The sequence below is a fragment of the Pinus tabuliformis genome, chromosome 1_1 (assembly GCF_031772625.1).
Source record: "Pinus tabuliformis cultivar Carrire ecotype Pingquan chromosome 1_1, CPIR1, whole genome shotgun sequence".
NCBI classification, from domain to species: Eukaryota; Viridiplantae; Streptophyta; class Pinopsida; order Pinales; family Pinaceae; genus Pinus; species Pinus tabuliformis.
In genome coordinates, this window is record NC_142297.1 from 685,651,627 (window position 1) to 685,674,378 (window position 22,752).

General features: G+C 35.7%; 1 pseudogene; it reads right to left on the bottom strand.

The window, feature by feature from the left end:
- LOC149215269 (sorbitol dehydrogenase-like) overlaps positions 1 to 17,204 on the bottom strand; it is a 38,223-nt pseudogene extending 21,019 nt beyond the window's left edge.
- Positions 17,205 to 22,752: the final 5,548 nt, after the last annotated feature.

Consider the following 22,752-nt stretch of genomic DNA (forward strand, 5'->3'; position numbering starts at 1 on the left):
CATTGGAAGCTGGACCAAGAGATGTAGCCTAGGAGGGGTGAACTCCTTTATCATTTTCTTGTCTTGTGTCACATGGTATATTTGTGACTGTTTTTATGTTGTTTACTTTGTTTTAAAACCATAATTTTATGTTCTTTTGCAAAGTGATCCATTACCTACAAGACATAAAAGTTTACTGGCATATTTTCTATCACCTTCAAGTTTTCATTTTAGTTCACAAAGTCCTTTATATTTTGTCACGTTGTCTTTCGAGCCCAAATAGGATACCCTTTAGGAAAAGTCTCATTAAACAAAACACAAGAGACAAAAACCAACAAGGGAACAAAACTAGGAGGACAAAAACAAAAGGAGGCTAACCAAAAAGATGATGCAAGAAAAAAGTTAGAAAATACAAGAGAAACTATAGACAATAGGTGCAAGATGAATGTGCAAAGGAAACTAACATGCAACTAAACCTACTCCCAACCCTAGAAGGTGAGGGTCAAATATAATGAAATTTCCAACGAAGCTTCTATAGGTGTTCTCGACTTGCAATAAAAAAGACACAATTGATAAAAACTGATATAAAATTTTGTGCAACAGAAAAGATAAGAGCTTGAATAATTTTCAAAACAAATTGAAGATATTTCCTATCAGCAAAAAGATATGTCATAGCCACTACCTCTAGCTAGATAGTGTTCTTAACTTTTTTCATGAAAACCATAATTATAGAAACCTCAGAATCTTCTTGCAAATGTATCTTCATCTACACTGCACTTCCTAACAAGCACGAGGTAAGATCAAAACTTGTTATTTGTGATGGAGCTTTCAAACTATGATTGCTCCAACCATTCAATGATTGGATCGTAAAAGTTGAAACTGTCCCCTTAAAAACCTTCAAGAAGTGAATTTTTAATTAAAGGCACAGTATCAAGATGAGAATATTGTGATGGGAAATGAATCTAATCATATTTAGAGTGATTTTCAAAATAGTGACTACCTAACATAACCGTAGTGAAGGTTGAAGTGCCTAAAATGCTTGAAAACTAACCAAATAACAAGATGTTAAACCGTAAGGATCAAATAATGTAGGACAACTATCAGCGGAATGGTTGATGGAAAAATGGTAAATTGAAAGACATCCATCATGATTATATGGGTTGATTAAAACATCATATTGAATCCAATTAGTAGTTAACAAAAATAAATCAATTTTAACAACTCTGCAAATGCTCTAAACAATAGAACCAACTACCTCGGGTGTCGAATCAAACCATTGTCTTGTAACTGGTCACAAATTGTACAAGCATCGTAATCATAAAAATAATTTAAAAGGAATACCAACACAACAAACATATGATACCAATCAGGACATACTGAAGAAAGAAGAATTTGATATGTGCAACAACTCACACATTCATTAGCATTAAAGAGGATTTCAGGTGTGATGAAGAAATAGATTAACCGTATAACATTCACAAGAAAAACTAGGAGTTAATACTCTGAAATGAATTTTATAGACATGATTTGTTTAGCCAAAGATGATTTCTGAAACTATTATCTTCATAGTTCCATGATTCTATGAGAGATACAAATTCTAAACCTGATATTGATGCAATAGATTTGGATGAAGATGAATCATATGAAGAGGATTCATGAATATGCTCAAAAGTAAAAATTTGAAATCTTGCAAGACTACATCCACAATACCAAACATATTTCAAGAATGAATTTACATACAGTGAAACCATGCAAAGAGAAAGATTTCATCAGAGAAACCAAATCTGACTTAGTTCAATGACCTTCCTAAAGTCGTGGTATCCTGACACAACCATCAATGGAAGTTGAAGTGCCTCGACTCCCTGATAAGTCTCCGTGTTATAAAACTATATATTATAGAGAAATGGAACACATAACATATTGCAGAAACATAAACAAAGAAAAAACATAAAATAAGAGAAACAAAGATATACATGGTTCACTTAATTTGGGCTACGTCTACAGAGAAACAACCAATCCTTCCTTTTATATTATCTAGAAAAATGAATATATACAACCTACTTTGAATCCGTTGTAATTTCCTCTTCACTCTCACCCAGTCCCCTCTTCCTTTCTCACTCAAAATAATGATACACATCCACAATACAATTCTCTCATATAAGCCGAGGGTTTCCTTCTAGGGAAAAAGGTGCTAAATTAACATAGCCTCTATCGTCAGATAATCTACCTAATGAACAACCTATATTGACTACAAATTTATAATATTTTTCAAGGAATTTTTCATCTATTTTTAGCTTTGGGTGCACTAGCCCCGATCCCCTGTGAAGGGCCGACTAGCCCTTAGACCCACTAGTTCGGGGGTATGGTCGCCCTCGAACCCCTGTGGGGGGGTGGGGGGGGTGAAGTGCACCTCATACCCCCACGAGTGGAGGGGTGTACAATCATCTTGGGGTATACACCTGGCTAAAATAATACCTCTGAATTAGGAAGATAATCATGATCCACACCTAACACTCTAAACTTTCAAGGATGGTAAAATCGCATATTTTAAGATTGAACCAAATCATGAATGATGTGAGGATAACTACTGCCATTAATTTCAACAAGACCACTATTAATCGAATGGCAGCTATCTTTGTGACTTATTTGATTGGATTTTACAACTTCAACAACCATATTACTCAAGTTGAAAAATTCTTCTGATCTCAAATTTGAACTTTGATTGTATCAGGGAAATTTCCTAAGCAAGTTGATTTGAAGAATTTTCTTTATCCAAAAAAGAGATGATGAGGGATGGAAAGGATACTCGATGTTTTTATTTTTTTCTCTTTCATCATGGATATCCTCACCACCTTGTGCTAATTGAGAAGATATCTCATTGAATGGAGAACTTGAAGAGCATGGAGTATCTTCATCGCATGTAGATGCATAAAAAATGGGAGATCACAAGGGATAGTGTGATGAAGAGGAAGTTTTTATAATAAAAAATTATTTAGCTGGCTCAGATTTGAGATCTAATTATGTCAAATCAACATCTTCTAGAGGAATTGAAAGATTAGTTTTTATGCTCGGGCATACATAATCCCATACAATAATGGATTCAGAGTCATTAGGATGATGGATGTCCAAGACTTTAGATTGATTAGGAAAATCAATTCTATATGATTAATCATTGAGATTCTTATATTCAATATCAGCCAAGAGTGAAGCAACACCATCTTCACACAGAGTACTTTGGAAAAGAGAAGAAAGAGAAGAAAGAACCCTCATATTCTTGCTCCTCTACCTATGAAATGTTATTACCTTGCACATGTTCATTGCTTATATTTGGAAGAGAGTGATTGGGAATATTGAGGGGCAAGGGGTCATGAGAAAGAGGTTGTAGATGATGATAAGTATCCAAGTTAGATTCAAGATTTAAATTATGGGCAGTAATATCATATTACGAAATGGAGAAATTACTCTTCATAGCACGATTCGTGAACCATTCTAGGACTTCCTCCATGGGATCAAAATCATGAAATATGGAAGGGGAATGAGAATATGGATTAGGAATTTGATGTGCATATTTCCTAACTTCATTATCATTGCAAGGATGCACCCTCATCAGAACTGGAAAAGGAGGAGGAAAAGGAACAAAATGAGTAGTAGGCTCCTCCTCTGAAATTCAAAGTGTCTCATGATTTACAAGAGTTGGGGAAGTAAAAACATCAAGTAGATCAGATTCACTATGCAAACGGATATGAACCAAATGCTTAATTTTTTTTTAAAGAAATCCCAATCCTTGTCTTCTCTTGAAAGTTCATAACAAAGGTGAAGGAATCGATTAGAAAAATCATCAATTGATTCATTAGGCTTCATTCTTAGTTGATTGATTCTTTTAAGAACATCCTAGTTATCATACCTATCAAATGCCGTATGAAAATCCTTGGCAAGTTGGTCGAATGAGTGAATAGAAGTGGTAGGTAATGTATGACACCATCTGTTAATATGACCTTCAAATGTGAGGGTGAGAAATATATCCATGAAATCTTTGCAATGTATTGCATTAGAAAGGAAAAAATGGACAACTTGAAACAAATGTTCATGAAGAGTTAATTCACCCTCGCCATCAAACTTAAATTGGGACAGGTTATGAGTAACTTCCACAGGGATGGTAAGATTAATATATTTAGAAGAACATATCGATATTATGATTTGGATAAGAGCCATTTTGGATAATAGATTCAAAGAATATTTAATGGGCACAACCTACCATTTGGCCCTACTTCTAGCATCATTTGTTGATAGTGTTGGAAATTCGTCAACCAAGGGGGTATCCCTGGTGTGAAGTCCCAATTAGACCTCACATCATTTGGAATAGGAGCCTCATTTGAAGTATCAGCACGGTTTCCATATATTATTATAGATTTGGATTGGCTTTAGTTGTCAACAAGAGAGATAAACATGTATGTTCCTTTTTGAAAAGCAACTAAATGTTCGTGGTAAATATTCGGTTGTAGGTGTATCAAGGTTCTTCTACTACAGAGGGAGGAAAGGTGAGTGTTTAAGAGAGAGGTAATAGTACCACATTATTATGGGCACAAATAAGAAAAACAGAAGCACCTAACATCAAGAATAATAGTCCACATAGATGTGACGATTGTTACAATCATTACAAAAAATTTTCAATAAGATAAGCACTAAAATAACCAAAATAATTCAACCACATTAGTACATGAGAAATAAAACATGAATCATAAAAATTCACAGAAAAATCTTACAAATATTCACAATCCATGCATGAAAACATCAGGCTTCATGTATTAAGTAAAAGTCCCAAGATACCTGAATACAACAAACATCAATAGCTTTAATAGTGCAACATTGGAGCCATGAATTGCTCCCCAAAAGTACTAACTTTGTCACTCTGATGTCTTAATGGAGAAGACAAGGTGAAAAGTATTTTTCTTGTACAATGAGGGTGTATATATAACAAATTGGGGGATCCTTCACCTCCCTTCTCACTCTTGGACTACCCTCATGATTGTTCGACTTATCTATCACGTTTTGAATTCCTACATGATTTTTCAAATTACATGAATGACTCTTGGAATTCCACTTTACATTATATTTCTCCATTATAAAATTTACATAATTAACAAAATGAAGTGGTACATGATGACTCATACATGACATCACATGATGTTGATGACATAGACCGCATGATGACATGGGAATGTGAAGCCACTCTTTGTTGTTTCTTCTTTTGATAAGATATGTATCTAATAATTCATATTTGTAACAAATATGTTGTTTTGCTTAACCCTCCAAAGGGTTCAGAACCAGTATGGAGTCTTCATGTGGTCTTAGTGTTCCATCTTTTTTTATAATCCAATGTTCCTTCATATTCTTTCCTGATGATCATCCTATCTCCTCATCTCCTTAGCTATCTTCTAGTATGGTATCCTTCTCCATCTCTTTCATCATCATCCTATCATGAAATAATATAGTACCTACAATTTCAATCCACTCATGAGAAGAGGACATTAGTCTGATAAACCCCTAGCTTAAGATGCTTCATGAAATCACTTGTTAGGGATGGAATTGGTGATTGGTTGAGTGGATGACCCAGGGGTTGTGTAGTTCCAGAGACTAAGGTTTGAGATTGAAGCTTGAGACAATTCAATATGACTAGGGTAAATGGATTGCACAATTCAGGGACACAAGGACTCAGGCTAGAGGCTTGAGCCTTGAGACTATGCAATGCATATTTCTAGAGGCATGGGTAGAGGGACTGTGTAGTTGATGGACTCAAGGTCTCAGCTAGAGTCTTGGGGCTTGAGACTGGACAATGCATAGTTCTAATGGCTTGGGATGAGTGGCTACGCAATTGAGGAAGCTAAGAGTTCAACCTTGAGGCTTGAATTTTCCTAATGCGCAGTTCATAAAGGAGAACAAGATGGGAGATTGCATAGTTGATGGGTTCAAGGCCTCAAATTTCACATTTGAGGCTTAATGTTTCCCAATGTGAAATTCTAGAGGGAGATAGGTAAATGGATTTTATAATTGTGCAGTTCAAGAGCTCAAGGCTAAGGCTTGATGTTTGAGACTGTGCAATGCATAGAGAAGGTTTCCTAGAGGTAATGATTGCGTAGTTCTAGAGCTTAGGGACTGGGTTCAGCAATGATATTACATAGTACATAGTTCTGGGAGGCAGAAATGCACATTTCATAGTGCCAAGAGAAAAGGGTTTTGCTTGAGGACTGAGATTTCATAGTGGGTGGTCCAAGATGGTTGAATGAGGCTCAAAGGCCTCATAGGGGAGTTTTCCGTATTTTGAATGTGTGGGATTAATGAGATGAAATTGAACAAGAAATATGCTTGGGCATGTCCACACACTTATATCAATTGAAAACACAACACATGACACATAGAACACATGATCAACATACTTTCCTCAGTGCAGAAACATTGCAAGAACTCGCTCCAACTACGACACTAAAGATACAATTTACTGCGACAATGACGACACTTGTTCAAGAATGGTTAAAACTTTGGAAATGAGTATGATACATGTTTACATGATGATAATAACTCATTAACACAAATATTACCCCTTAAAATATACTAGAACTAGCTTTTATACAATGTGTGACACTTAACATGCTAAAGGAGGACATTTGCTATATGAGCAGGAAAAGTGAAAATGACACTTGCAATATGAAAATGGAAGTGAACGCGACACATGTTAGATAGAAGATAACATGAAATCAATACTAATTAAAGAGAAATAAAGAAAAAGTGACAGTTGAAAACGTGAAAACAACACTTGCAAAAGTGAAGGTGTGAAAAGGATACAATTTGAAAAACTCACCAAAATAGAAGTACAAATGCAGTCATAAGTGAAGGACTATCAATGACAGTGCGCACTGACTCTCGATGTGGGTTGAAAATTGCACAGACACTGTTTTTATGGATTGTGCTATTATCTTTCAAGCTTATGTAAAAGAATGCACTCATGAAATTGTTGCAAACTGAGCATGTGTGAGAAAGTGAATTCAACTGATCAAGAAGTGACCACAGAGCGACCAATTGTTCGCATTATGATACAGGTGTTGTCCTTGATGGAAACTCACATAGATAATAGTTCATAGTGCAATAGGTTAACAACAAAGGATTACAGATTAGACTCCATAGATTGAAGAAAGAGAGTTGTTTAAGAAGTATACGTCGGTTCACTTAGTCAAAATAGTTTATACACATTGGTCCACAGGACGAAAAGAGTGTATATGTTTACACACACTCTCTCAAGAGGAAAAATTCGTACATGTTGGAAAATCAAGGTATTTGGTTCGAGGTATTTGGTCCAAGGTATTGGTCCTAAGTGGTTTTGGTTTGAGGTATTAAGAAAGGCCTAAAACTATATAAGGAGGAGAAGATGATTAGGCTAGGTGTGCAAGTGAATGGGTTTCTGAGGAATACTTCTATATGAATTATATGCTATGTTGCAGGTACTATGATTATGAGATGATCTGAAATATTTTGTACACCTTGGATACAATGTTAGATCAAGATCATAAGAACTGAAATAACTTATCATTACATGATTCGATGTTGATTGGGCTAGATCTAATTACATACACATGCTTTATTCTATGAATGTTATGATCTGGGTGTGACTGAAGTCTGGAATTGCTGTGATGTTTTAAGTTAGTATTTGCATATCTGTACACTGGTCGCTTTGATAAAAGCATGTGTACACACTAGTTCGACACATCTAAGTAGCTTATACATTATGAAATATGATGTTGGAAGTTGCAATTGGTTCTAGTTGTTGATGTAGAGTTTTGGGTTCTCTGTGTTCTGGTGACAGTGTTCTCAATGTTCAGATTGGTTGATTATGATTTTCTTCAGTAATGATGGGTTTTCAATGATTGGCTGTATTGCAGTGGTGATTTATTTTGAGCTTCAATTTTGCTGATGGGTCCATTATGAAAATTGGATGAAATGTGGCCTTTAGATTGTGGTGTTGTGTTCTAGGAGTATACAGTCTGAAAATTTATGAAACGTGGTCCCTCGAGGAAGAGAGAAGGTCGTAGCCTTCTGTAGGTTGACACCTACATACTGGTAAACGTATTGGCTAGTACAAGAGCTAGGGGGTTGGAGCCTTTTAGTGTGTCTATGTGTCCCTATTTGTTTTGGCAGCTATATTTTTATTGTTATGGAGGGTTCTATAAAAGAAAACACATGGCATTTGGGAAGCCTTACTGGTACACAAGCTCTCGTTATCTGATTTAGATGTCCATTGTATATGTATGAGGTTTTTGGTAATTAGTTGGGATGGTGAAAGGGAAATGAGGGGGTAAACCTTGAACAGGGTCGACGAGGCTTAAGAAGTAATCCATTGTGATTTCCCTTGCTAGTACGATCTTATGTGTTTTAATCAAATCTAATTGTTAAGCCATTTTTGGTGCTTGTTCCTTCTATTTGTATATTTGTTGTAACACCTTGTATATGGTGGGTATGGATACTTTGTGATTTTGGTGCATATCCAATCCTTTCTTTCATTTCATTGGTAGAATAATTGTTTGAGTGTGGATTAATCATGGGTAAAAGCATCTAGATGGAATGTGGTTAAGTAGGAAAAGCCTCAATTCTTAGAGTAATTACAATGAGTAGAGTGTACTTGGACATAGTCCCTTTTCTAATTTGGACGCAAAATTTAGTAAGGTAAATAAATTCAATGCATCAAGGAGGATTTAGAGGAATGAATCAGACTATACACTGGCCTGAATGAGTCATCAGAGGAGTATGTAGGAGAAAAGTTTGACTAGGGAGTGAATAAATTGAGGGCACAACATTGACATATTACACAAAGGTGAATTGGAGTGGGAAGTACTTCTTGTTAAATTAAGGAGAGGAGATCAAAGTAGTGGAATATTTGGAGAGTTTAGGGTTCGCCATTTCAAAGGGTGGAACCATAATGACAGGAGTCCGCAAGATGTTAGATTTGAGTCAAAAGACAAGGACCGTTAGATTTGGACGAGATTTGAATAAGTGAGGACCAAACCTTAGTCAGGCCTTAGGGCTATTGGACATTTAACATTTGGGTGAGAACCAAATGACCAAAATGTAAAATAGTGAGACTACCTTGAATTATATAACCATTATCTATATATGTGTGTGTGTGTGTAAATGAAATATATTACTTAATATGGACATCAAATTATTTTATTTATTCACCACATTGTCTATATTAAAATGTTTTCCTGTAAGTGATATCTTTTAAATAAACATCTATATTACTTAAGTTTGCATAGTAAAAAAAAATATTTATAACCCATATTAAATAGTGTTTTTTTGTTAATAGTAGTTTTTGAATATCGTATATGAAATCTATATTAAAATTTAATGAATTGCACATCTCTTTATTAGAGGAAGTAACTAAATTATTTTACTTTCAATTATTTCTTTCTTTTTGAACATTGAAATATATATATATATATGAGAAATATATTTGTTCATCTAGATAGTCAAATAATTTATTTAAATCTTTTCTTCAAATATTATAAAGCAAATATACATATGTTTTTTTACTTTTAATTACTTTATATTTTTTAAAATTGATATAAAAGTATGTTATCAATCTCTTCCAAACTAATATTATAGCAAACAATTTTAAGTTTGATTAAAAATAATTTATCTTTGAATTTTACAATATCCAAAATTTAACCTTAGAAATAAGAATATATGTGTGTTTCATGCACTTAAAAAGATATTTTCTTTAATAACTGATTGTTCAAATCAATTGAACATCTTATTGCCGGTTTAATGATACGTGTAAATGATAGTGGATACATTATCAGGATCCATATTTATGAGTTCGTTACATATTAGCTCACGCATGCTTCACGGAGTAGAAGCAGGCGACATGTGCGCTAAATCACTCTGCGGCCGGTGTGCTACCTCACTCACATCCTATATGCGATAGTTGTTGGACGAATTCATTCTTATACTCAATTCGAACTCTAATTTGGAATGTTTGGAATGTTTGTGAAATAGGTTCTTAGGAATTATCACAATGTCTATGAGGCTGGAATGCTTTGATCAAGATGTCTCTGCGGCCAGTGTGCTACCTCACTCGCATCCTATATGCGATAGTTATTGGATGAATTCATTCTTATACTTGATTCGAACTCTAATTTGGAATGTTTGTGAAATAGCTTCTTAGGAATTATCGCAATGTTTATGAGGCTGAAATGCTTTGATCAAGATGTTAAAATTAAGTTGGAGATGGAGGTTCCATGGCCGGTCTTTGATTTTCCTTCTGTATGGAGCAGATAAATATTTGCAGAGAAAATCTACAACCATTGTGAATCAGTCTCGAAATTTATATTCGTAGTGTTTAGGTAATCAGGAACTCTCATATTTAACATGTTCTGCATCCAATTGGCTAAGCAACATAGTTATATTTATTGTATTTTATGTAAGAGTAACGACCCAAAACTAAGTTTCTTTGTTCATGTCAGCCTCGACTGTTATTGATAAGATTCAACCAGAGCTATTAATCAACCTATCGACTCTTAAATTCATGAAAGGTCATGGAAAACCCAATTCGCCGTCAATGTCGATGATATTTAGAGGAAATGTGAATGTCAAAAAAAGGAAAAGGTATTTTAATTATTTTAAAGTAATGGAATTCCCCTATATGGTTTCTCGATAACTAGGAACAGGTGCTTCAATGATGAGGTTCAATGTGAATCGTTAGTATAGAAGAAGGTTGACAATTAATTATCACTACAGATTCATGTAGCCACGCTGCCATGTATTGCTTGCACGATAAAGATTCGCGTATGTAGCTTCCATCGAAGAAAATTGTTTCAACATATTTAACAACGTATCATTACCACAAAACTTTGTAGTGGTTTGCATCTCTACGACTAATTCTGATTGATGTTTCCATATTTTAACTCTTACTACCTGGTTGTCTCAAATCCTCATGTGTTACTGTTCATTTCAATTTTCACCAAATGTTACATAGGTGTATGTACGCACCATCCACATAGTAGCTGGTTTTTCTATTTTCTTAATGATTAATGAGGGAAGTATTACAGTTGAACATTGAACAAAAATCTTAAGAACTTCATTCCAAACGCTACAATTTATACGTGAAGGGAGTCAAAGATTCTACATTGAATATGTTGATTTTCAAGTACTTCAGCTTACTATTAAATATGGTTTTATTACTGTCGAGTAGGGAACAATTATTGTTTTTAGTCGCCTATACTTCACTGACATGTGAACAAGTGTGATTATTGTGAAACCTCTCTTGAATATTGACATATATGTTAATTTTCCTTCTCGTCTAAGTCTCGCCTAGGCCTACAACATATTTTGGACTTTCTACAACACAACTTACTTCTACAAATTTCAAATTTATCTTTTCTAAGAGGCTTGGTGAATATTTCAACCACATTTTCATTTGTATTACAATATGTTTAACTTAATTTCTTTTGATTTCACTCTTCCTCCTACCAAATGATGATGTTGTATTTCTATATGCTTTGAACTTGCATGATATGCAAGATTGCTTTCCAATTTTATAGTGCTTTGATTGTCACATCTGATTACTGTAGGTGCTTGTTGTCTTTTTCCAACATCTTCAAGTATTATTCTAAACCATATTCCTTTGCAGGGAAGTAATTCTTAATGCTTTATACTTAGTTTCAGTGGATGACAAGGAAACAATTGGTTGTTTCTTACTGCTCCATGATATTTCTTCTAAACATATAATGAACACATATTCATTAGTAGATTTATGCTTATCTTGAATTCCAGTGCATTCCAAATTAGAATAACCTACCAACTCAACATCATATTGATTAGTATATATGATACCAAAATTAAGTGTTCCTTTCAGATATCGAAGGACTTTCTTTGGTGATTTTCAGTGGCTTTCACAAGGCGTAGCCATGAATTGACTAAGTACGCTGACAAAATATTTTATTATGGCCTAGTAGTGGTGAGATAGTTCATACTTCCCACCAGTTGATGATACAAGGTTACATTCACCAGGTTACATTCACCTCTTTCGTTCCATCATCACTGTACAATTTTACATTCTATTCTAAAGGAGTAGACACTGCCTTGAATTCAATCGTATTGAACCTTTTAAAGATTTTCCTTATATATTTTCTTTGTGTCATCAGTGCCTTCGCAGATTCCCTCCAAACTTCAAGACCTAAACATTAATGCAATTCACCAAGGTCCTTCACCTCAAATACCTGTGACAATTGATTTTTAATTTCTTCAATCAACATCGATGCATTTCCTATTATGATAAGATCATCAACATATAAATATATCAAATAAACATTCCCATATCAATACTTCTTGATGTATAGATTTTTCTTCTCATAAAACCTTTCACTTAAAAGAAAGAATCAATTTTCACATACCGAGATCGTATTGCTTGTTTCAAACCATATAAATATTTCTTCAACCTACAGATGAGATGCTATTGTACATGTTTTGCAAAACCTTCAACTTGAACCAAATATAATTCTTATTCTAACTCATCATTCAAAAATGCATATTTGACATCTAACTGATGCATTTTCCAATTATGTTTTGTAACTAATGCAATCATGATTCTAATTGTGTTCAACTTAGCTACAGATGAAAAAAAATCTTCACGATCAATTCCCTTCTTTTGTGAATAACCTTTTGCAACTAATCTATCTTTATACTTATGAATACTTCCATCAACATTAAAATTGGATTTATACAACCATTTTCATCCTATGGGAACTTTATTTTTAGGCAATTCTATTAATTCCCATGTGTCATTCTTGATTTTAAAGTTATATTCTTCATTCATTTCTTATTTCCATTCTTTATATTCTTTAGCATCTTCATAGCTCAAAGATTCTACAACAATCATTACTAAGAGCCACTAATGCATAATCTATATACCTTATAGGTGCCCAAATTTGACTTGATGATCTTCTTGGAGTTTTATTGCTTTCATCTTTCTTTCTGCTTTCTGGAGTCTCTTCTCCTCTTCTTAGAGTGTCATGAATGTTTGATACCCCTTGCTCTTGAACCTATACCTGTTCTTATGCTCATTCCTATTCTTCTTCAACACTTATATCGATTTTGACATGTATCATGCCATACATCAATAGTATTCATTTTATTGCTTTCATATGTTTTCTCATGAAACACCACATCCCTACTTGCAAGAAATCTATGAGAACTAGGATCAAACAACTTGTATTGTTTTTAATCATCATAATAGCCAATAAATATGCACTTAATTGACTTTGCGTCAAGTTTTCTTCTTTCATCTTTTTGAATATGAGCAAATGCCTTGCATCAAAAAACTCTTTCATGTTTTAAGCTCTAAAATTTTGGTTGGACTCCTATTTTTCAAACAAACAAAAGTATTAACAGTTTTAGCCCAAAAACCATTAGGAATATTTTTACCTTGAAGCATACTACGTGCACATTATACTAGTTTTTTTTCTCCTCTCAACAACTCCATTTTGATGAGGTGTCTGTGGCAATATAAATTGTTATAGAATCCCATTTCATTTACAATTTTGATTAAATTCTCCTGATTTATATTCTCCCCGCCTAATCAGATATGAGAATTTTAATGCACTTTCTAGTTTGTCTTTCCACCATACTTTTGAACTCTTTAAAGTACTAAAAAACATCATTCTTTTTTCTTGTGAAATAGACCCATGTATATGTAGATCCATCATAAAAAAAAAAATACCATGCTCCACCAACAAATCTAGTTTTCATAAGTCCACGTACATCAAGATGAATTAATTCAAGTATGTCCCTCTCTCTGTTTTCTTTATGCACAGGAAATTCCTCTATATGTTTCTTGCGAAGGACACATGCTTCATATTCAACTTGATCATTCTTCATAACAGGAAGACCTTCAACCATTGTGTTCTTTTGAGGTAACATTAAATCATTGTGATTTAGATTCCCATATCGTTGATGCCATAACCGTACTGTTGACATTATTGTAGATGCCAACGCTTGATGGCTTGTCCTTATCATATCCAACTTATACAACCATCTAACTATGGTACTTGTGGCAATAAACTTGTAGTGATATTGAATGTCTTTCACAACACACTTTGATTTAACAAATTCCCACGTTCAAATCTTTGTCAAAAATATTAGAGACAAAAATTAAAAAAATTTCTGATGCCAATAACATACATCATATTATGGATTTGTTTCTCTTGTCCATTAGGAAATTCAGACCTATTACTCCATTACCTTGAACTTTAAGTGATTTGTTATCTCCTAGATAAACATATGTTCCATCAATGTTCTCATAATATTCATCAAAGCAATCCCTATGACAAGCCATATGAAATGATGCACCAAAATCAATGAACCAAGCATTCGCATCATTAGTTTGCGCAGACAATGCAACATCAGAAACAAATAATCTGAGATTTTTAAATCCATCGCTAATTAAGGTGTCTTTTTCCACAAAATTACCATTATGCCTTATGTTTCTTTGTATAGAATCATTATATTTTCTTTTATATCAATCTTTAGAGTGATGACTAGGTTTGCCACAATAATAACAATCATTACCTCTTACCATGAGTTGGAAATGTAGATTGTGCCATACCTTTCTATTTTACTTGAAACTTGCCTCATTTGTTCTTTTCCCATGACTTGCCTCTATATGGTTGTTTACCCTTGGCTACTAATGCAAAATCTGAATTACTAGAGCCCAAATTAAATATCTTCATCCTCTCCTCTTCTTGTAGAAGAATTATTGTCAATTCATCAAATGTAGGGGGACTTCTCTCTAGCTGAGAGACTTGAAATAAAATTTGATAATATTACACTAAGGCATTTAATGTGATGGTGACTAAGTCACTAATAGACACCTTTTCAACAATATCTCCTAACTTATCACTTAAATAATTGACATTAGACATGAAATTGCTTATATTTTCATTTTCTTCCATTTTTAGAGATAAAAGATTAGTCTTAAAAAGCAAGATCTGGTTTGTATTTGTTGTTTCAAATACAAACCCTTTATCACGCCCATATTTCTTTGGATGTCTTGCAATATTTGATGGGAGGAATAATGTTGTCCTTTACAGACATGTACAACACCACCTTTGCTTTCTTCTCCGGTTTTTCCCAATCTGGAACAAAGTTACAACAATGAGTTTGGGCTCATCCCCACTCACAATTTACCAGAAATTATAACCCTCTAAAATGGCTAGCAACTTGAATTTTCAATTTAGGTAATTCCCTCATCAAGTTTGATGGATTTATTCAAATAAATAGCATCCAAATGATTTGACATGATGACAAAAACTCTTTTTCCAATCAACCAAATCACCCAAATCCACACGATCTAAAATCAAATACACTCAAATTCAGATCCAAAATTATCTCACTAAACAAAATATTTAAATATAATCACCATAAAAAAAACCTCATTTATAAAATTTCCTTCTCCTAAAATTTACACCACAATCACCATAAATAAAGCCTCCTCAGGATAAACACCACAATCACCATAAATAAAGCCTCCTCGGGATAAACCTCACTTCACAAAAACTCTTTTTTTTCTTTTCATAATCCTCTCACCACTTACAAAGAAAAGAGCATTTTTTTTTTAAAGCTTCTCTCTTTTAATTCACACTCAATTTACTTTTTTCATAAAAATAATAAACTTAAATAATTCATATTCTATTAAACGATGGGAAGTTGCCAACAATACCTTCTTTGCTCCAATGTCGTTATGGCAGCTTAACAGTCATAGAAGACTTTAGAATACTCCATTAAAAAATGATGGAACGCTGCAAGCAATACCTTCAAGTGGATGCATGCACACGATTTCAGCTGCTGCAAGTAGTACTAGATGTAGGCACACGATGTCAACTGATGAATAGAAAAAAATGATAGTAGCTACTTGATTTGAAACACGACAAATACTCGAAACAACACCCAACGATTATCCACACGCAGATCCACTTACAACAACTTCACACAAGAATATACGTTGCTTTCACACAACAACATCTACGACAGATCACACAATCTTTGCACGCTGATTCACCAAACCTCCCACGCAGCTCACACTTCACAAAGGATTCACAAGGCTATGATACCATAGTAGAAAACTGAAAACAAATGCTCGAGAACTTCATTCCAAACGGTACAATTTATACATGAAAAGAGTCGAAAATTCTACAGTAAACCTGCAGACTGTCAACTACTCCTACTCCTACCGATTGTTAATTATTAATTATGATTTTTTTACTGCCAATTAGGGAGCAATCCTTGTCTTTAATAGCCTGTACTTCACTGAAATGTGAACAGGCGTGATTATTCTGGCATGCAGGTGGTCTCTCATCAACCGTGATTGTGGTGACTTTATCAACTTACCTTTAGTTAGTTTCAATATTCTAGAGATCAAAGCTTTGAATTTAACTTTTTAGTTTATTAAAGTCAATTTTTCTTAATAAAATTTTAAATTATTTTGTAATTTATTTGATATTAAGGTTATTGGAGGACTCTAGAACCATGGTTGAAGTAGATTCTGAAATTTTGTAACGTTAACTTATTTGCAATAATTTATTAATTTTTATCATATTAGTTTGTCTCAATAGTTTATTTAAATATTTGTTTTATTACGTAAAGTATGGAGATACCAAAACCAAAATTTTGATATATTTTATAGTTTTTAATAAAAATTGAATTTTACTGATTTATTTAAATATTTCCATATTTACAACATTTTTTCAAAAATAAAGTATATGGTAAGAAATTAATTAATTACTTTCAGTAATGTGTTTAAAAGCTAAATTATGATAGAATATTATTGTTAACATTATTTTAAAATGTTAATGTTTTTAGAAAAAAAAATTATATTTAGGTTTTTATATTAATGTTGTGGAAATTTTATGAGTGGGTAATAATTATGGTTTTTATAAATTTTGTTATTATTCTTTAAAATAGATTAGAACACTTTTTCAAAAATAAAGTATATTGTAAGTAATTAATTAATTACTTTTAGTAATGTGTTTAAAAGCTAAATTATGATAGCTCTTTCAATGTAGATTTGATGGAGAGTGCATGGAGGAACAACGCCCTAGGGTTTCTGCAGAACCTACAATGACAGATTCTCACAGACCTTTGTAGTCCTGTCTACCACGCCAGTAATACGTCTTTCCATTCATGACAGAAAGGTCATGCGTATCATGAATCCCCCCAGGGGGAGGACGCAGAGCCTCCCCCCAATGAAAATGAAACTCGACAGAAGAATGAGGAAGGGGCCAGACTAGAGGAACAAAATGGAGACAGCACGGATATGAATCCACAACAAGCCAAAACAGCTGACAAAGATCATCCCAAAGTCACCTCGACCACCTGCAAGCCAGTGGCTGCGGAATGTCTGAAGATAGAACTCCCAAGCCACCGAATCAATGCTCAGATACAGTACATGAGAGACCATGCTCTGATAGGAAAGTTTATAGGATTATGGCCAACAGAGAAAGCTCTGCATGGCTGGATAGCTGCCAAATGGAAGCCGAAAGGACATATCACCCTACAGCTAGGACCCAAAGGGTTCTTCACGGCCATCTTCAACTGCTTAGAGGACCGAAACAGGGTCCTAGATGGAGGGCCGTATTTCTTCAACGCAGTTGGCCTGTATCTAAGGGACTGGATCGAGCGCTTCAACCCAGATAAAGAAGACCTTAGCTGGGCCCCAGTCTGGATTCATCTCTACTCTCTCCCACTGGAATATTGGGATGAAGCTTCTCTACAAGACATTGGTAATGGTCTTGCATAATTTATCAAAGTTGCAGAGGAAACAAAGCTCCAAAGATACACCTCCTACGCTCGAATTTGTGTCTATATGCACCTCAGCAAGGCACTTCCAGATGCGGTAAGTCTCTACCATGATGATGTTGAATGGGTTCAGTTAATAGACTATGAACATGTCCCGTTTAGATGTAGAAGATGCCATGCCTTGGGCCACTTATTTAGGGATTTTCCTTTAAATCAGAAACCCTCAAATCCATCAGCACTTGATAAGCCTGATTCATAAGGCTTCACTAAAGTCACCAATCATAGGAAAAACCACAAGAAACCGGCTTCAAATCCTAAAATGCCTCAAGCCAGCTCCTCCAAGCCCTCTACGAGCAATAGCTTTGAAGCATTAGCCCAACAAGTTGACCAAAACTTTGAAAACCTCGATCCCTTAGAGAGGGAAACCGAGAAGGAAAAACAAGCTGCCCATGTAGACTCCAAGAAAACCCAAAAATATCCCCTGCCCACAGATCTATCCCCCTCTGCCCTGCACAAGATCTCTGCCTGGAATACTCAAGGAATGGAGGTAGATAACATGCAGCCTGATTCTATAATAGCAACAGAAACAACTGAAGGATTAAATGAATCTCAACACATGGAAGAGGAACCAGAAAGCATAGATATTGGGGATCTGGACATTCTTGGCCTTGAGCAGGCATGCAAAACAAAAAATTATGACAAAATCCCAGAGCGACAACTAGAGAATCTGGAAGTGATTCTCTCATGAGCACAAAGGCAGAAATCCCTAGGCATTCAGACCGGAGGCCTTTGGGATGGGAAGCATATCACCAAAGATAACAAAAAGTGTGGAAGAAAAACGGATCTCCAACGAACAATCCGCATTGGGGAAATGCTGGTGGAATCAGGTAGATACTCCAAGCTTACAAAGTACTACAACTCCCTCCCCAACATTCCTCAATGAAGCTAATATCATGGAATATCAGAGGGCTCAATAGCCCTGGGAAAGGTAGACTGATTAAAAATATGATACAACAAGAGAAGCCACAAATCCTATTCTTGCAAGAAACCAAATGCAATTCAACCTCTCTGGAACGAACTGCAGCAAAAGCATGGCCAGGATATCTCACAGCAGCAGTGGATGCCTCTGGTGCTTCGGGAGGCCTAGCAATCATTTGGGACGCTCGAACCATTATGCTCAATAACATCCACTCTAATAAGCATTTTATCCAAGCCACTTTTCACATTATAGGGACCAACATACATGGTCATTTAACCAATGTGCATTTTCCCCAGGAGGCTATGTACAAAATAGAAATTTTGAACAGACTTTCTGCAATCAATACTGAAAAAGAGCATCCACTATGGATAATAGGGGGTGACTTCAACATGATAACCAAGATAGAAGAAAAAAGGGGAGGCAGGAACAGACTGGACAAGGAAAGTTCTCATCTAAAAGAATTCATTCAAGACAACTGGCTCATCGACATGCCATTCAACAATGGACTCTATACCTAGAACAATAAAAGAGCAGGTTTGCATCAAATTGCTTCTCACCTGGACAGATTCTTACTCTTAGAAAACGCAATCCATCTCGGAGGAGACCTTTCAGCTTCAATTTTGCCGATCTCAAGATCAGATCACTTGCAAATCTCTCTCCAATGGTCTCGTCTTGGCAATACCACCCGAAGGCCATTTCGCTTTGAGGCTTTTTGGATGTCACATCTAGATTTAAACAACCTAATAAACTTAGAATGGAATAACTTTTCTCCTCCAAATGGCACAAAAATGTTCCAATTTCATTAGAAGCTTAAACACCTCAAAAGCAAGATTAAACAATGGAACCACTCTTCTTTTGGCAACATTTTCTAAGCGCAAAGTGCCCTTGATCAAGAAATGAAACAATTGCACCAGTGGATCATTACATAAGGCATATCAGATGACCTGTTAGAACATGAAAAGTATCTTGAGTCTCGGATTTCAAAGAGGGAAAATTAGGAGGAAACACTCTAGAGGCAAAAATCGAGAATAAGATGGCTTAAAGAAGGAGAAAAAAACACAAAATTTTTTCACTGGACTACGATCCAACGAAGAATGAATAACAACATCACTCATATTCAAAATGAGCAGGGGGTAAAGATGGAAACACATGAAGACATTGAGCGCGAACTTCTAAACTACTTCAAGCAGGCTCATCAAGAGCCACAGATTGACAGATCGCAAGCCATAGAAAAAATTACTAGGAATATTCCAAAAGTTATTACAGAGGAGCATAACCAACTCCTTCTCAGGCTGGTCGACTTACAAGAGGTGGAAACGGCAGTTCGTCAACTGAAAGAGGGGAAAGCGCTTGGTCCTGATGGTTTCACTTCAAATTTTTTCCACAATTTCTGGGAGCTGATAAAATTGGAAGTTTGGCAGGTAGTTGAGGAATCAAGAACATTGAGATGGATGCTTCCAGCCATGAATGCCACCTTCATTGCCCTTATTCCCAAGGAAGATCAACCCAACACCCCTGACAAATATCAGCCCATTGCCCTATGCAATGTAATCTACAAGATTGTCTCCAAAATCATCGCTTCCAGACTCAAATCGTTGCTCCCACTTCTCATCTCGCCTGAGCAATCTGGATATGTGGAAGGCAGGCAGATTACGGATGGCATCATCCTTACTCATGAAATCATCCACTCCCTGAAGACTACCAAAAAGTCAGGTATGCTCCTTAAAATAGATCTTTCAAAAGCATTTGATAGCTTAAGCTGGTTGTATATTCAAAAAACTCTAATTGCTTTTGGTTTCGCTCATCCTTGGGTAAGATGGGTCATGAGTCTCATTTCTTCCTCCTTCTTCTCTGTTTTGATCAATGGTATTCCATCCTCCCCTTTTCATCCCTCCCGAGGAATCAGACAGGGAGACCCCCTCTCCCCCTTCCTCTTTGTTATTATGGTAGAAGGTCTTGGCCGCAGCATTAAAAATGCCCAACAATCCCAACAACTAAGAGGATTGTCCTTTCAAAACACCCCTACTTTCACCCACCAGCAGTTTGTGGATGAAAACATGCTTTTTGGTCATCCTTCAGTCCAGGAAGCTCGTCAATTCAAGTCATTACTGACGAATTTTTCAGAATCCTCTGGTGCAAAAATAAATAAAGCCAAATCCCAAATTTTCTTCTTTCATACCCCTGTTATTACCCAAGCTTCCATAGGTCGCATTCTTGGATTCTCCATTGTTGTTCTCCCTTCCAAATATCTAGGTGCACCAATGATTGACTCGGCATTGAAGCACTCTTCTTGGAGGATTCTTTTAGAAAAGATGGAGGCTCACCTTGTCTCTTGGACTCATAGGACCCTCAATATGGCAAGTCGTCTTATCTTAATTAAAGCTGTCCTCCAATCATTACCGCTATACCTCTTCTTGATCCCAACAGCTCCCAAATGGGTTCTCAAAGAAATCAAACATATCCAACGATCTTTCCTGTGGGGAAATTCAGGTCAACTCCAAAAATGGGCTCTGGTCAAATGGACACAGTATGCCATCCAAAACATGCAGGTGGAACTGGACTGCGAGATCCATATCATAGTAATAAGGTCATGGGCACTCGCATCTAGTGGAAATGGCTCTCTGCGCCATTTACCCCCTGGGCAACCCTCTAGATGGTAAAATACGCCAGTAATCACCCTACAGAAGAACTAATATGACTCTCAGAAGTTATCCCAGGCTCTCTAATCTGGAATGCAGCCAAGAAACACAGAATGCTAATTCAGTAGCACAATTTTTGGGAGATTAAGGATGGCAATATAGCCAGGTTCTGGGAAGATTTTTGGTAGCAGCAACCCAAGTTGAAGGACCTAATCTTACCTCTTCATCTTCTAGAGCAAGATGTGTAGACTTATGACAAAGTCAAGCTCTTTTGGAACCCCTCTACAACATAGGGAAACAGGCAATGGCTTAATGCGGATCACATCAAAAGACATGGAATGGAACAAGCTCAACAGAATCTAGATACAGAAAAAATGAAGAGGAAAATACAACACTCAAATGAAAGGGATATTCTTAGATGGGGCTATGAAGAAAAAGGATCTTTTACTACTCGGGAGGCTTATAGCATCATTATCAAAGAACATATTGTAAAATATTCTCTCTGGAACAAAGTCTGGGACCTAACAATATGGCCAAAAGTCTCAACTTTTCTATGGCTTTTATGTCAAAAAAAAATCCTCACTTGGGACAATCTTAGGAAAAGGAACTATCACGGGCCCTCCCTATGTCTCAACTGCAAGCAAGAAGAGGAATCCACTAAACATCTTATGCATTCTTGTCAGTTAGCATGCAAGCTCTGGGAAAAAGTCAGCTTTCGATGCCAAAGGGAAGGACGGGTCCAAGGAGACATCATAGCCACTGTTCGCAATTGGGATCGGAATCCATTCAAAAGCAAGATTTTAAATTTCTTATGGAAGCTCATTCCGGGCTTTCTCATGTGGACGATATGGAAGGAGAGAAACTGGAGAATCTTCAAGGATCACTCCTTGCCCCTGGAAACTCTATGGAACATGTTCTATCAAAATATCAAGGAAACCTTACTTCTCCACACCTGGCATGAGGAGGACTTTCCTTCTCTCCCTCAGGAACAAAATATATGGGCAAACTGGAACCTTCAGTGGAATCAAGAATTGATAATCAAAGGAAAAACTCCAGTAATGAGCAAGACTACTGAAAAGTGGCTCCCTCCTCCCATTCATATGTTCCAATTAAACTTTGATGGAGCCTCGAAAGGAAATCCAGGCAAAGCAGGTTTTGGAGGAATTTTCAGAGATCATAAGGGAGCTCCACTGCTAACTTTCTTAGGTTCAAAAGGATGGGACACAAATAATTCGGCCGAACTTGAAGGACTATGGCAGGGACTCATTCTAGCTCAAAAAAATGGCTATTTCCCACTTATTATAGAAGGCGACTCTC